General features: G+C 41.7%; 1 long non-coding RNA gene across 2 annotated transcripts in view; it reads right to left on the reverse strand.

Moving 5' to 3' along the window:
• Positions 1-17,185, reverse strand: part of LOC122798044 — a 423,491-nt gene that overhangs the window by 344,885 nt on the left and 61,421 nt on the right. The gene's annotated exons all lie outside the window — the stretch shown is intronic.

Below are 17,185 nucleotides of genomic sequence, written 5' to 3' on the forward strand. Positions count from 1 at the left end.
TATTCACAACTTCAAGCATAAGCTCTTTAACCAACCTAGGAGGGTAACCACACCTTAAAAACATACCATTCAATACATCACATTCAGTCAGAAATAAATCAAATGCTGACACCATGCTGGCTGCACATACAAATTGTCCCTTTAGGACAGCCTGCTTCTGTTTAAATGGATGGGGACTGGAAAAGTGAAGAAAACCATTTGAGTAGGTTTATTTCCTAAATATTGAAGAAATAAACCATTAAGCTGATCCTTACAAAGCAAAACATCCAAAAATTAGATCCTCTCCTCATTCACACAGTGGGTGAACTTCAGAAAATTCATTGTCCCATTAATATATTCTAAAAATAATTCAATGTCATCTTTTGGGCCTTCCAATAAAAGAAATAAATCATCCAAAAATCTTGTGTCTAGTCAACAGTACTGAAAAAAACTACAATCAAACAAGTATAGCTTCTCTCACTGAAGCATTACAATATTAGCGTACAGTCCCCCACATGCTGAACCAACTGCAACACCCTCCTTTTGTGGAAACAATTCCTTCTCAAAAAGGATAAAATTATTCATAAAGACCATTTCCAACAAGTGTTCATGCAAATTAATCTTCGATTGTGGGACCCCTTTAGCAAACAGGTAGTCACAAACACAAAACCATTCCACCTCAAGTCTATGTGGGATGACCGAATATAAATCCTTTATGTTGACCGTTATAAAAATATATTCATCCTTATATGCCACTTGATCCAATTTATCCAAAAATGCCCATGAGTTCTTACAAATGAAGGGCTCTGCCATCACATAATCCTTCAACTTAATATCAAGAAATTTCACCAGTATATATGTGATGGAACCTATAGCATCCACTATTGGACACATAGGAGGTTGTTCAATGTTTTTATGCAATTTGGGAAGCCCAAAAGTAGTAGGGGTAATGGGGGAGTGAACCGATAAATAGTTAAGTTTACTCAATGAAATACTGCACTCAATAAAGAGATCATTTAACGCAACCTAATTAGTCTATAAGTGCCATTCAACTGATTCAATGAACTGGGCTCATAAGTTATGTCAGTAAGAATCACCCTCCTTTTTTGCGACATAATCACACTTATCCATTATTACAAGCCATCCCCCTTTATCGGGCTTCATAATTCTGATGGACTTATTACATCTCAATTTTTTTAAACTCATCCTTTCAGACTGGTTAACATTACTAAATGCTGGTAAATTATACACATGAATATTCCATTATGTCAATCTCACAGTATTTTTCAAACAGTTCCAGGAAGGGATGTATTGGAGGATTAAAGGTGCTAGGAATTGATAAACAGTTAGTAACACTATGCACATTTTGAAACATAATTAAAAAAAAAAAAAATATATATATATATATATATATATATATATATATATATATATATATACATATATATATATAGAGAGAGAGAGACACAGTTGCTGCATATCTGTATGTTGTCTGCAGAAATGGATATTTCCCATAATTTCTCTGAAACCCCAAATACTGAATTTTGTACACCTAGTTTATAAGTCTCTGCTGTGTATTGTGGATTTTGGTTGCTGTTAGGCTGCATATCCTATCCAGTAATATTTACAAAAGTCAGTAATGCAGAGTGCAAAAGCAGTTAATACTTCATTCAATGGCATTAAACATTTCGCTGTTTTGTACATTTCCACTATGAACATGTCACATTACTGGAGCACAGCAAGTAATCATCTGACAGTTAGACCACAGGCATATATCACGCTATTCAAGTCTTAAGCCTGCAAAGATTTTTATCGTTAACAATCAGGCATGAGTTTTGTTTAGTTTCTGATTAAACTGTTTCATATCATAAAACTAAAAATATTTCCTGAGTCAGGAAAAAAATCTAGGCATGCAGAGTATGTGAAATAGCATTTTGTAGAAGCCACCACAACTTCTGTCAAATGGTCAATGGTAAGCCTTAGAAGCAGTGATGAGATACTTTTACCAATAATCAGACATATTCATTTACAGCAACAGTGGAGTTGCTCATGATTTTTCAGTAAAAGACTAATCTGCTCATAGGAACTGCATGTAATGGTTTTAGTCCCGGTGTGAATCAGCATTAACCACTGTTTTGGCAGCATAAATAAAATAATAGGATTCTGACCTTTGTAGAATGCCCAGAAAAAGAAAATTTACTGGCTAGATGACACCCCCTCACATTTCATACAAAACCATATCAGTTTTGTTTAATTTTAAAGCACCATTTGAAGTTGTAAAGGTTTTGTAGGTTTTTACTAGTTCAGTGACTGATCAAGGTATGCACCTGAGCTGAAGACTTCCAATATGGTTGCACATTGAGTAACAGCTTAATTTCAGCTCTCCTCATGTGAAAACAGAAACTCAGAAAAGAGAGCCAATGAATTTGTCTTTTTAGGTAAATTTCATAAACTGGCTAGTAAGTGCACTCCCTAGATGCCAGGGAAAAAAAAAAAAGAAATCCAGAAAACCTGAAAGAAAAACAGACATAAAAGGTGAGGAGTAAACACTGGCTGGGAACAGTCCTGGAGCTGTTCATTAAAAAGCAGTTCAAGCTTCAGCTTTTGTATAAGACATGATTTCCAGTAATTTAAAGGGGAAAAAAAAGTCAAATGGGCTCAGAGATGATTAAAATAAATAGAACATTGAAGGAGTATATCAACTCAAATAACAGAAGGCTAGAAAAATGGAAGGAGCTTTTAAACAGATACTCAGATGAGTTGATAAAACTGCAAAAATCAGAAACTGAAATGAAGAAAAGGCTAGACATTATGACAATGCTCAAGAAGAGATGTTTCAAAAAAAAAAACCAGTAGAATTAGAGGACATGGCACCTGACATAGGGAAAACCTGAGATTTTCTGCTGTATCAGAGAAACCAGAAGGAACAGACTGTATTAATTTTATGAAAGCACACGTAAGCAACTGGACTGCTATTCCACAGCAAGAGTTATTGATTGAAAGGGCACATCATGTGTATGCTCCAAACTTGGCCATGAGAAAGCAGCCCAGACCTTTAATAGTAAAGACGCAATCCTACCAGCAGAAAGAGTTGATTCTGAAAAAAACTGTGGCAGAAGGACAAAGTACTAAAAGTTGGAGACAGTAGAGTATTTATGGAAAATGATTACTCACTGTATATCAAGCAGAAGAGAAATAAATGTATTCCAGCAATCAGGGAAAGCTGAGAAGTAAGTAAGATTCAAGCTGCTTTATCCAGCTATTTTCAGAATATTTTTTCCTGGAGGGTCAAAATCATTTTCTGGTACAGAGAATGCTAAGGAGGAAATACAAAAGTTTGTCCAACAAAAAGTGAAACCTTTTCCAATGTTCCAAAGGAAAATGCTTGAGAGTCAGAGAAAAAAACAAGAGTTGATGGGAGAAATCAGAAAAACAATGGAAAGGATCCAGCAGCTGTATTTGGGAGCTGTAGATCCACAAGAAGAAAACCAGCAACTTGGACATTGATGAATAAATGTAGAATTACAAAGCATTAACTACATCTGTGACGTACAATGGAACAAGAAAACCTGGAAATATTGAACTTATAGGGGACTCCAAAGCATATGTCCTACTTCGTGGCATTAAAGTTTGGAAGAACATTTAGGAGGGGGTAGAGGAAGGAAAGACTTAACTAACTGTAAGTAGAATAACATTTTGTTCTTAACAGTATTTTACATAATATATACTGTATGCTGTAAAGTAAAGCATGTTTGGCTATATTTGTGTGTACTAGGGATACTAAAATAAACAGGTGCCCCTATTTTTTCCTTCTTTTTGTTTTAAGAAATGTAGGCACTGCATTGTAAAAAGAGAAGAATGCTTGGACAAAAGAACATGATATAAGAAAAATGTATGTGCTTTTTTTTACTTGTGCATAGGGGAATGACCGGACTAAAGCCCTTGTCTTAACTTAATAACAAGTTTTAAGGGGAAGCAGATAAATAAAAACATGGAACATAAAGAAAAGTTTCCTTCTAACACACAAATGTTCAAAGTGCAATATGTGTAGTGGAAAGCAAACAGTGTTTCTATGGAGACAATATGATGAGGCAATAAAAACAAAATACTTATTTCTTTCAGTGTTTAGGAGGTAATGTCTTCTGAAAGCATTCATGTTGTTTTCTACATTTGGGAGAGTAGTAAAGATAACATAAAACAGACAGCACTTAGTGGCAGCAGAAGCACAGGCTGTATCATGCACTATGCGTCTTAGCATGGATAACTTTCATTACAGGTTAATTCAAGCCTGTAATTCTGATGGTCAACCTGGGCCAATTGTTCCTATTAGGAGGGCTAAACTTCATTATTTGAAGATGTACATATTTTTGTGTGTTAGTATTACGTTAATATGTTTTGGGGGTGTTCTGGTCGTCTGCGTGTTTTTTTTTTTTTTGGGGAGGGTTTTCATTAAAACAAAAAGTGTTGCTAAGATGTGACAGTTTCAAATGGATATGACAAAAAAGAACTGTAAAAAATATCTGCCAAACATTAGTGTGTGCATGTGACACAAAAGCTGAAACTAGACATTTAACAAAAAAGCTGTTATAAATAACTGTTGGGAATAATAACTTCTTATCAAAATGACACTTTCCATATTATCTTTAAATGTGAATGGTCTCACAGATATGTATAAAAAAGAAAGAATAGTTAAGTATATTTAAAAATGCAAAATGCACAAATAGCAATGCTACAGGAGACACATATGGAAGAAATAAGTATATGAATTTGATAAAGAAATGATTTCAGGATGGCTACTCAGCGAAATATCTGGGACAAAGAAAAAGGGGAGTACTTATATTAATTGCAAGAGGAGATGCAATAGTGATAGAAGAGGGGGAAAACGATAATAGTGGGAGCTTTGCAGTATTAAGGAGCTACTTGCAAGGGAGGAGTATTATGCTGTCATGTATTTATATTCCACCTAAAACTGCTACAATGGAGATTAAGAAGCATCTGGGAGAAATAATCAGCCTTCAGCAAGGAATATTACTTCTACGTGGGGAACGGAATGTGATTTGCAACAGTGAGGATGTATCTGGGGAGCCCAGAAGGGAAAATATAACAAAAGAGAGTATATTTTTGAAGAAATTATGAAAATATTTGGCATATTATTTCTCAAGGTGCAAAACTTAGGCTAGACAGAAATTATATTTCACAGGTACATGTGAATTTTGTGGAAAGTTTTAATGGTGAACTTGTAGCAGCCTTTTCCATTTACATGCAAGAAAACATTTTATTAACTAGACAAGTTAATGGAAATGTATCTGCTCATGTAGCTGAATTAACAGTTATAAGTGAAGCATTTAAAATTAGCAGGGATAAGTCAGTAACTATATATAATGATTCTTGGTATGCATATGGAGTTGTGCAAGATTTTTTTACACTTTAGAAAGGAAGAGGTTATTTAACATTAGCTTGGACAGTTATGAAATATGCTATTTTTGTTAATGAGCTGTTAGAGGCTTTATTATAAATGAGAGAAATAGCTGTAGTAAAATGTGTCATTCATAAGATCGACAGTTCCTTTGTAACTAGGGGTAACACTTGTGCTGATATGGAGGCTAGTCAAGATGCACTGTTTTATCCTGTTCAGGCTATATTTTTGCAGCAACTGAATGAAAATAGCAACTTTTCTTCACAGTAGTTACTGTCTTTTCAAGATCAGACAGAAGATCCTGAGAGAAGGAGGTGGATAAAAAGAAGTTATGTACTCACCATAACATTCCATCTGAGTAGATACTTCATTTGTCTGCAACCTGCGGGTATCGGATCCGACCTCGGATCTGAGCTGGCAGCTTTCCAAGCTCCAAGATCCGAGCTCCTAACTCCTCCCCCTACCCATAATCCCCTGCTACTAACCATATTACCTCAGATCATTTTTTTTGCCTCACCAACCTGGTAGCACAAAAATCAACTGTAAAGGTGATCAGAAAATCCCAAAAGGTTTGGGGGATGGCAGGGGGGGTCGGTTGCAGACAAATGAAGTACCTACGCAGATGGAACGTTATGGTGAGTACATAACTTCTTTATCTGAAGTAGTTACTTCATTTGCTCTGCAACCTGTGGGACAGAGTCCCCAGCTACCTTATAAGAACCTGGGTGGTCCTTACGGAAGGATATTCCGAAGCACCGCGGAGCCAAAAGAAGCCCTACTCCTCGAAATCACATCTAGTTTATAATGAGAAATGAACGTATGAGAAGAGGACCAAGTAGCTGCTGAACATATGTCGTCCACTGGAACCCTAGACCAAAAAGCTGTTGAGGTGTCTACAGATCTTGTAGAATGAGCACTGATACCAACCGGGGCTGGCTTGCCAGACGATATGTACCCCTGAATAATACACTGACAGATCCAATTTGCTACAGTCACTTTGGAAATGGCTTTGCCCATGGCTGATTTTGCATAAGAGACAAACAACTGGTCCGACTTGCAAAACTCTCTAGTCCTATGCAAGTAGAAGCGCAGCTGTCTGTGTACATCCAATTTGTGCAATGTGTATTCTCCCTTGTTCTGAAATTTTGGAAAAAACACTGGTAGATTTATCGATTGATTTATATTTGCTTCTGAAGCAACCTTATGCAAGAAAGACGGGTTAGTCCTGAGGGACACTCTATCTTTGTGAAAGATAAGGTAAGGAGGTTTCATACACAAGGCTTGCAGTTCTGAAACCCTTTAGGCCGAAGTAATAGCCACTAAGAAGGCCGTTTTCCATGACAAGAACTTCAATGGAACCGAGGCCACAGGTTCGAAAGGTGGACTCGTCAAGGCTTGCAAGACTAGAGTGAGATCCCATGGGGGAACCACAGACTTTATCAGTGGATTTAAAAGAAAGATGCCTCATAAGAAGGTTTTGCACAACTTTGTAGATGCTAAGGAACCTATGCCGTCCCCCACATGAAAATGGGAGATGGCCGCCTATTGCACCTTAACCGTAGAAGCACTTGCTCCCTGCCGAAAAATCAACGAGAGGAAGTCCAGAATGGTCGGAATAGGGACAGTAAATGAGTCCAAGCCCTTGTCTTTGGCCCAAATGGAAAAACGTTTCCATTTACTGTTGTAAAGTTTTGTGGTAGATGGCTTAAGAGCCGCAACCAGAATGGCCTTAGCGGGAGATGAGATACCAGGAGTCCTAGCCATTATTGGAACTGGATCAGCCAAGCTGCAAGCTTGAGGTTGACCAGGTTCAGGGTTGGGCAACCCGCGGGATGCGAGATCAGGTCTGGACTGGGATCCAGAATCCACGGAGGAGCCACACTGTGAGACTGCAGAAAAGGGAACCAGATCTGTCGAGGCCAGAATAGGGCTATGAGGATAACTGTACTCCCCAACCGACAGGCTTTCTGAATGAATTTCATCATGAGTGGAAGGGGGGGATAAGCATAAAGGAGCCTGGGAGGCCAAGCATGGACTAGAGCGTCTCTGGGGGAAATTATTGCGAAGTACTCACTGCATTTTGTGTTTAAAGGAGAAACAAAAAGATTGCAGCGAGGCCGACCCCATTTGTGGAAGATCTGCTTCGCAACAGATGGATTCAGAGACCACTCGTACAGAGTGAGAAGCACCCGACTTAGCTTGTCCACTAATAAGTTGGACCGTCCCGGGATGTGCATTGCTACCAGAAAACGGGTGGTGGAGATCGCCCATTCCCAAACTCTCATGGCCTCTCGACACAGGGGATAGGATCCGGTTCCTCCCTGTTTGTTTATATACCTGACTACAGACATGTTGTCTGTCTGGATCGCAATAGTCCCCGGGGAAGAAGGTCATGGAGAGCTTGCAACGCCAAAAGCACCGCCCTCATCTCTAGGACATTGATATGCAATGCGGTCTCTAGGGAAGTCCACGTGCCTTGAACAGATCTGCCTGAACAATGCCCCCCCCACCCGAGGCAAGAAGCGTCCGTGGTCAACGTGGCTTCGACCGGGGGAATCACAAAAGGCCTCCCTTCTCTGAGTTCCCGCACATGTAACCACCAAAGAAGGGAGTCCCTACAAACTCTGCTCAGCGGTATCGGCATGTTCAATGGGTGGAATGAAAGGGACCATTGGACTTGAAGGGTCCATTGTAATATTGGCATTCGCAGACGGGCATGGAGGGAAAGACCGATCGCTGCTGACATAGACCCCAGTGCCCTCAGGACTAACTCCGCTGGAGGAGTAGGACTCCAGAGAAGGGCTAACACCTGATACAACAAGCTGTTCAGTCTGACTGACGTTAGAGTAGCTCGGGAGATTCGAGTATCCAACCTGGCCCCTATGAATTCCAGGGCTTGAGGGGGGCACAGGCAGGACTTCTGTCAGTTCACTGAAATGCCTAGGTTGTGGGCTAGAGTCAGTGCGTAATCTCTCGCCACAGAGAGCTGATGCCTGTTGGTCGCGGTAAGGAGCCAGTCGTCTAGGTACAGGAAGACCTGAATGCCCTGAAGTCTCAGGTGGGCTGCAACCACCGCCATGACCTCGGTGAACACTCTGGGGGCTGAGGTGAGGCCGAATGGAAGAACCCTGAATTGATAATGACTGGCTCCGAGCCGGAAGCGGAGAAACCTCCTGGATCGTCTGTCCATCAAGATGTGGTAGTATGCATCCTTGAGGTCTATGGAGCACATCCAGTCGTTCTCCCGCAGAAGGGGGAGAATAGATTGAAGAGTGACCATCTGGAACTTTTCCTTGGGTATGAACAGGTTCAGAGCGGAAAGGTCTAAGATGGGTCTGAGGTCCCTGGTTTTCTTTGGCATCAAAAAGAACCTTGAGTAATAACCCAATCCGGACTGATCTGGGGGGACGGGCTGGATGGCTCTTTTTCTTAGTAGCTTCAAAATCTTTGAAGCCGCTGCCTCCCTCTGATTGGGTGGGACATCGGGGAGGCATCTGGTTTTGGGGAGAAGATTTAGGAATGGAATGGAATAACCTCTGGAAATGATACGGAGCACCTATCGATCCATTGTAAGGGACTCCCAGTTTGACAGGTGCTCCGTCAACCGCCCCCCGACTGACTCCAGAGAGGGACAGTTGGGCAAGCCCTCAGGGCTGTTGCGCGGGTCTGTCCGAGAAAGATTCTCTAGACCCGAAATTACGCGGCCCCCCCTCTGCCTCTGGGCCGGCGTCCACCTTGTCCTCCTCTGCCTCTAGAGGACGAGTGGTCCGCAGCTGGATGGGATTGCTGAGACTTGTGGAACCACAGCTTCTTTTGTCCCCTCTGATTCCTGGAGAAGGATCTTTGGGGACTAGAGAAGCAGACTCCGATGGCAGACAGCGTCTTCCCGTCCTTTTCGCTTTGGACCAGCTTATCGCGAATGGTCTTGCCGAAAAGAGCAGAACTGTCAAAGGGGCGTTCGTGAAGAACGCCTTGAAGGGATCCGCGAAGTCGCAAAGACGGAGCCAGGCGTGACGTCGTAAGACGACCCCTGCTCCGCTGGCTCTAGCGGCTCCCTCCGAAGCATGGGAGAGGAGCCGCATAGACGTATTAGATATGGATTTCAGAGTGGCCATTCGTGTCATAAACACATTCCTGTCTCCGACCGACATGGACTCCGGGGTGGCTGCAGCGTATTCCTTGATCAAGTCTCGCTGTAGCCTGATGGTATGTGCCATATAGTTCAGCGCCCTTATGGAAAAGGTTGCTGAAGCAAATATCCGCTTCCCAATCCGGTCCAACGCTTGAGATTCTTTATCTGGCGGGTGGACCAAAGAACTCTCCTGAACGAGTTCTTTCTTGGTGGCCGCTGCCACCAACATGGCATCAACAGGGGTTCCTTTGGCCCATGACTGTCTATCTGTGGGGGGACTTAGTACTTTATCGGGACGCCTAGGGATTGGCTCCACGGTGTCGGGCTCCTTCCACGCCCTGGTGGTAATTAAGTCCACCAGGGGGTCGGCTGGAGGGGACACCCAGGAGGTAGATGGGCCTGCCTCAAACGCCTCCAAGAACATGGATTCATCAAGGGAAGGTTTTTGGGCAGACCACCCCCCTCTAATACGCAACATTTCCATGATGTCTCCAAAGGAGACATCTTCAGGGGGTGACCTTGGGGAACCCTCCCTATCATCTAAGTCTGTGTCGGTGGTAACGGACTCGGGGGAGTCCAGGTGCCTCCTTTTACACCGACGTTTCCGAGGAACCTCCTCGGTGGGGCTATCTGAAGAGGGCTCATCCACGGGTTGTTGTTCCTCCATGGGAACTAGCTGGAGAGCTTGGGCAGGCTGTCCCGATGGTCGGATGATGGAAGACAGACCCTTATACAGTGGGGGTACGGGTGGATCCAAAGCCCAAAACCAGGGACCTGGAGGACCTCAACAGTACCCTCGCCACTACCTCAAACGCTGAAGGAGAATCGCCCTCGCCAGCCTCTGAGAGCAATCTCCTCGGCTCCGAGGAAGGGATCGGGGTCGGAGCCGATGCAGTCGGCGCCGAGAGAGAGGTGCGCTCCGAAGCCAACAGCTCCGAAGACACAACTCCCGTGGATCCAACGCTCAGCCCTCGGCCCCAGGAGCTCAGATCCGACGTGCTCGAGGGCATAGTCGGCGTCGAAGAGACCAGCGCTATCGGCGCCAACAAATCCCTGGGTCCGAAGGGGCCCGGATCCGATGACTCAGAGATCCGAAAATGAGTCGGAGAAGGAGTGATCGGGGCAAACATGGGGGCCGCACTCCCCCCAGGGGGGGGGAGGCAAGAGCACCCCCATCTGCATTTGGGTCTGCAAGAACAGACGCATCATCCGATCCATATCCGCTTCGGAGATGCTTCTGGTTGACCTGGAAGAGGTAGTCGAGGCGGGCCAGGAGGGCCGCCTCGACGACCTTGAGGGAGACCGATCCTCCCCCTCCGGCTCCGGCGAGAAGCTAGGCAAATGGAGCCAAGAGGAGGAGGATCCGGAGACCCTCGAAGGAGACTTAGCTGCTTTAGCTGGTGGAGCCGAGGGGTGAGATTCAGCCCGCCTTTTATGGGATCTATGTCCCTCCTTATCCTTGTGCCTCTTCTCCCTGGCAGAAGAGGCACTAGTTTCCTCAGAGCTCAAACCCGAAGAGGGAGGTTGAGTCCTGGGTTGAGCTAAAGGAACAGAGGGTGTCGGGGCCGCCGAGGCAGCCGGAGCCCGAATGGGAGAGGAAGAAGAAGCTGTCTCCTGGGAGAGCTTTCCCGCCAGGATCAGCTTGTTTTTCCTATCCCGAAGTGCCCGGGGGTTAAAGGCCGCACAGATCTGGCAGGCCTCTGATAGATGGGCTGCCCCCAGGCACAAAACGCACTGAGTGTGGCCATCAGCTGGGGAAAGCTTGTGGCCACACTCAGTACATTTAGAAAAAATGGCCTTAAGGCCCTTCCAACATCTTAGCACTCACACACACACCCAAATGCTAAGAGGGGAGGGGGAGTGACTAAAGAAAAGCTAATTAACTGCACCAAAAAAAATTAAACTAGCAGAAAAAGGGATAGAAAAAGGGCTAATACCACACACACAAGATTTTAAACTCTAGAAGAGGTTATAAATCACGAACGATCTCACCCAGCCAGGAGCTCTTCAAAAAGGAAAGCTTCTTCAGCCGCGGCAAAAAAACGATCTGAGGTAATATGGTTGGTAGCAGGGGGATTATGGGTAGGGGGAGGAGCTAGGAGCTCGGATCTTGGAGCTTGGAAAGCTGCCGGCTCGGATCCGAGGTCGGATCCGATACCCACAGGTTGCAGAGCAAATGAAGTAACTACTTCAGATGCAATGGCTATAGTCACTCTCTAGAGCTTTTCTGGTGCCACCCAAATGGTTAGCTATCCCTATTATATTTTCTAAATCAATTGTTTTAAATGTATCATTTACTCTATCATTTGGGCAAAATTCTTCAATAAAACAGATTTCCACTGATTGGTATGACTCCCATCTTTTAGAAGTCGTTCAATATTTTGTAAATACTTGTGTCATTTGCTGTACCAGCACCTGTTCAATTAATAGAAAAGCATTTTTCCCTTCAGTTGGATTTTATTGACTTTCTCCAAGTACAGAAATTGAAGTTTGTTTTGATTGTTGTTGACATCTTAAGAACAAACAAAGTGGACGGAAGAAACAAACAATCCAAAACAGAACAGGAGCCCAACACTAGCCAGCAGAAAAAGATGTTAATCCCAAAAAACACTTTCTTTTAACGTAAAGTCAATTTAATAAAAATTTTTCTCACGTTTTTGTCACTTTAAGTAAAGTAACTTCTTCAGACACACAGACAACAGCAGTTACACAGTTTCTACAGCATTTAAACCATGTAGCATGAAGTCATGTGACTAATAGCAGCAATGAATTAAAGGTGCAAAGCACAATAATTCAAACACTATTAAAGTGAGTCTTAAAACTTACATACTACCTCAAATAAAAAGTGTGTATACAATCAGTATACAATATACAAGGATTATGTTAATGTCATTAGTAAAAAGTTTAAAAATACACTATCGTGTAAGATTTCTTAATTTAAGCAAACATGAAATATTACAATTCTCATTCAAACCAGGCAAGCAGAAAGCATCAAGTGCTAATGGTGCTAATTTAAAAAGTTTTTTTTGAAATTAAAAGCACTAAACCTACTTCTAGACTTACTGGAACCTTTATGTGTGGAGCATGTAGGATGTGTAAATACATAAAAACAGGTAATTCTTTTAAAGTATTGAATACATGTAAATTTTACATCAACCATAAGTTGAATTGTGAGTCCAAGAGTGTTGCTTACTTAGCTTCCTGTACCTTATATCCGGCTTTCTATATAGGGAAAACGGACAGGAAGTTTGTGAAAGAATTTACAAACACACTTATGTGATTAGCAAAAATAAAACAGAAAATGCTTTAGCAAGACATGTTTCATTAAACATAGTTTCATGTTCCAAGCTATTGATCAGGTACTTCCTGACATTAGAGGTGGCCCATATCCAGTACTATTAGAGGTACGAGAACTAGAATGGCAGTTAGCACTTAATGCTTTCTGCTTGCCTGGTTTGAATGAGAATTGTAATATTTAATGTGTGCTTAAATTAAGAAATCTTACACGATAGTGTATTTTTAAACGTTTTACTAATGACATTAACATAATCCTTGTATATTGTATACTGATTGCATACACACTTTCTATTTGAGGTAGTATGTAAGTTTTAAGACTCACTTTAATAGTGTTTGAATTATTGTGCTTTGCACCTTTAATTCATTGCTGCTATTAGTCACATGACTTCATGCTACATGGTTTAAATGCTGTAGAAACTGTGTAACTGCTGTTTGTCTGTGTGTCTGAAGAAGTTACTTTACTTAAAGTGACGAAAACGTGAGAAATTTTTTTATTAAATTGACTTTACGTTAAAAGAAAGTGTTTTTTGGGATCAACATCGTTTTCTGCTCGCTACTGTTGGGCTCCTGTTCTGTTTTGGGTTGCTGACATCTTCTCAGGCTGGGTAGAAGATTATCCATGTGCAAAAAATATGAAGATACAGTAGCTAAGAAATTGTTAAAAGAAATTATTCTTCACTTTGGTGTTCCTTGCAGCATATAATCAGAACAGGAAACTCATTTTACTAACAACAGCTTTGCAAGCTTTTGGGTGTTAAGCTGAATATCCATTATCCTTATAGACCACAAGCTTCTAGGATAGTAAGGAGAACTAATCAAACTATTAAACTTAGACTAACTAAAGCGTGTGAGGAAAATGGTCTGAAATTACCAGAAGCATTGCCTTTTGTTTAGTATTAGAAGTGCGCTAACTGCTCCTAGCAAACTGTCCCCTCATGAAACTCTTAATGGTAGAACCATGAGAATGACTGCCACCCCTCTCCCTAAGAAATTAAAGTTGCAAGATATTGATGAAACCATGTGTGATGATCCACCACTGGACCAGTAATCGTGGAGCCTCAATCCTCACTACTGGCACCATGAGGGATGTACATGGGAGGATAACAGCTACACACACAGTATTTCCAGATGCAGCTCTCTGCATCAAGTGCAATTTCCCTTAAGAACACAAAGACCACAGTCAGTCTGGGGCTGGTCTCTCCCTCTTTCTCTAGATCCCCAATAAGACTCCCCACTGGCACAACTATACAGTTAAGATCTGAGCTGAGTGGCCAAGCCAAGACCTACAGCACTGTCTCTGTCCAACCAGTGCTTTGTGTCCCTGCCTAAGCAGCTGACACACATACTCTTTGAGGTTTGATTTACACACACACACACACACACACACACACACACACACACACACACACACACACACACACACACACACACACACATCTGGGGAAGGCTGGCACAGATTTACTAGCTATGCCCCCTTTTGCCCTGACTATAAGGTAGTTATCACTGCCAGCATCCAAATCCTTATCAGTTACTTTAAGGCCCTTAACAAACAGTTTCCAATCTTACTGTGTAATATTGAAATTAATACAAACGGTAGTTTGACCAAGAGCAAGGCTATTAGGAGTGGCCCATACAGTGTCACCAAATAAATAAGCAAGTACTCTCAAAACTTAAATAGCTCTAGACAGATCAGCCACAATGAAAGGTTTAAATATATTTAATAATAAATAATAAAAAAAGAACAAGAAAATACTCTGTATATATTCATAGTGACATCAGAGTTCAAAACCAAAGGAAATATTTAAAACAGCATTGCAGGACAGTCTCAAATAAATAAAGAAAAATATCTAAACTAAGCTTTGCTATCTTCCTGACTGTATCTAAGAGAGTTGCTATACCCTAGAAACTTACTTATATAGCAAGGCAGATGTGTGGTGAATGGTTCTTGTCAGATCCAAGACAGAATACAGAATGCTCTGTCTCTTTTTAAATTAATATCTCAAATATTACAGCTGGGATTGTTTGCTTCTAGAATGGCATTATTTCTTGTCATCTGACTCTATCCCAAGTGAAACCCCCACTGCTGGAAGCTTGGCAGTATTTAGCATCTACCTGTGAAACTACATACACCCCAGATCTTTGGCAGATGCTGGAAGTCATAAAACAATTGTATTCTTTAATAGTTTCAGAGGTAGTAATTAGTTCACTCCGAAGACAATAAGAAAGCTTCTCAGCACAAACTCTGCGTCTTGTTACACTGAAAACTGAAAGATACCATCTTTTATTGCATAGCCATAAAGTCATTTCAGCTATTTTTTCTGAAGTTAGCCTCCTGTATTCTAGTTTCCACTGTTACACTATATACATTTAACCAGTTACAATAGTGCATGTACATTTCTGTTATCTTCTAGCAGGCCCACTGTGGTTACATTTTAAGGACAAGCACTTCATAAAAAAACTTTTCAACACACACACTTCTGTACCAGAAGTTTGATATACAATTCTAATACATTTGTAACACAAGCATCTTCTATAAATCATGTTGACATTCATGAATGACATACAATTATTTACAAAATTCCAGATAGCTGTGATGGCAGTATTCCCCTTTGTCACACCATGCTTTCCTATTGTAAATTCTTGTGTTCCCTATTTAAGAAATACCACAGTATTGTTCTGTATGCAGTCCAACAACCCTCAAGCCCCTTACAAGAGCATGATCTGTATGCACGAGACCAGGTATACATCAAAATATACTCCCAAAGGAATTTGCTTAGCCCCAGATGGAAAGGACCATACCTGGTTTTGCTCAAAGCTGCTACTGCCATCTTTTGTGATGGACTCCCCACCTGCAGCCATGTGTCGCGTGTCATTCCTTGTGATGAGTATAACCAAAACATCACTGAAAACCCACATGAACCAGCAGACCCTATTGCCAGCAGAAACAACAAACCAGTCGTACTGTTCCATCTAGAAATGACAGCCTATCCAAACTAGATCTGGAACCACCTGTGAGCTGTTTACCATCCAAACAAATTCCACATCTGCCATCCATTCTGTATCCGAAACTGAATGCAGCTAAGTTACCTCTGTTGCCTGACCAGGAAGTCAAGCAACATGATTCTGCTACTTCATCCTGGTCTGATTTAACTTTCAGTGACTCTTCCTCTTCATTTCCAACAACATATTTTCTTTCTTCAAATTCCAACATTACTAATTCATCTTGCCTTTTGAATACTAATTTGGACATTGCCTTATCTAGACAACATTCGTGTTCCAAATCATCTACAATTAAAACTTTGGGTCAACGACTTTTTGTTGATCAATTCTGTTTGCCCAAGGAACAGCATTCTTGTATCCAGTTTCTTTGTAATCCTCTTCAGCCCCAACATGCTTGCTTTTCCTACGGACCAATCATCACTATAACTACTGTACTTTTTATCATCATTTTGTTTCAAATGCTTCTGTCACCTAGAACCATGAGTGCCTCATCCTCTGTAACTATTGGAACTGTAAGTACTGAATTATTTCTTAATAGACATCTTGGCTCTTAGCAATAGAGACAGATGCTTTGTTAAAAATTGAACCAAGATCACCTGCACGGCATCCTCAGTTTAATCCTTTTATTGATGCCTTGCATGCTTATGTATATAGCCTTAATGTTAGTAACTGCTGGGTGTGTTTATATATTCCTACTGCATATGATGGAGGGGGGTTTCCATGGATTCCTGTACCAGTGACTAATTCTGAGGTTCATACTGCATTGTGTCTTATTTTCCTTGCTAAAAATCAAAAGAGTAAACATGTTTCTACACCTGGGAGAGGACTTCAGAAAGGAATTTTGTCTGGATAATGTAATGTAATGTCTATATCAGTGTCCAAAAGGCATGATGAATCTGTGATGTTCACTTCAGAAGCAAGAAAAAATTCAGTCAATGCTGAAGAGGAATCACTGAAGTTTAGGTCAGACCAGAATGAAGTTGCAGTGTCATGTGATTTAACTTCCTGATCTAATAAAAGGGGTAGCAACTGCATTCAATTCCAGATTCAGTCTGGATGGCGGATGTGGAATCAAGTCAGATGGCAAAGAATTCACAGGTGGTTCTGGATTTGCTTTGGATGGCAAAATGTCACTGTTTGTCATTTCCGGGTGTAATAATGCCCTTGGTTTTCATTCTGGTGCTGCTGGTTCACACAATATGTGAATGGAATGTTGGCTGCTCTCATCATGAGGAGAGTCTTCTTGGCATAGGTTCATAGGTAGGTACTAGGCTATTGGCCTAGGGACCTATATAAGCCAAGCCAAACAGTACCCTGGCATTTGCCACTCAAGAAAATTATTTTCCTGTGCCCCTGTCAAG

The sequence above is a fragment of the Protopterus annectens genome, chromosome 3.part1, assembly GCF_019279795.1.
Source record: "Protopterus annectens isolate FY-2018-M chromosome 3.part1, PAN1.0, whole genome shotgun sequence".
Classification (NCBI taxonomy): domain Eukaryota; kingdom Metazoa; phylum Chordata; order Ceratodontiformes; family Protopteridae; genus Protopterus; species Protopterus annectens.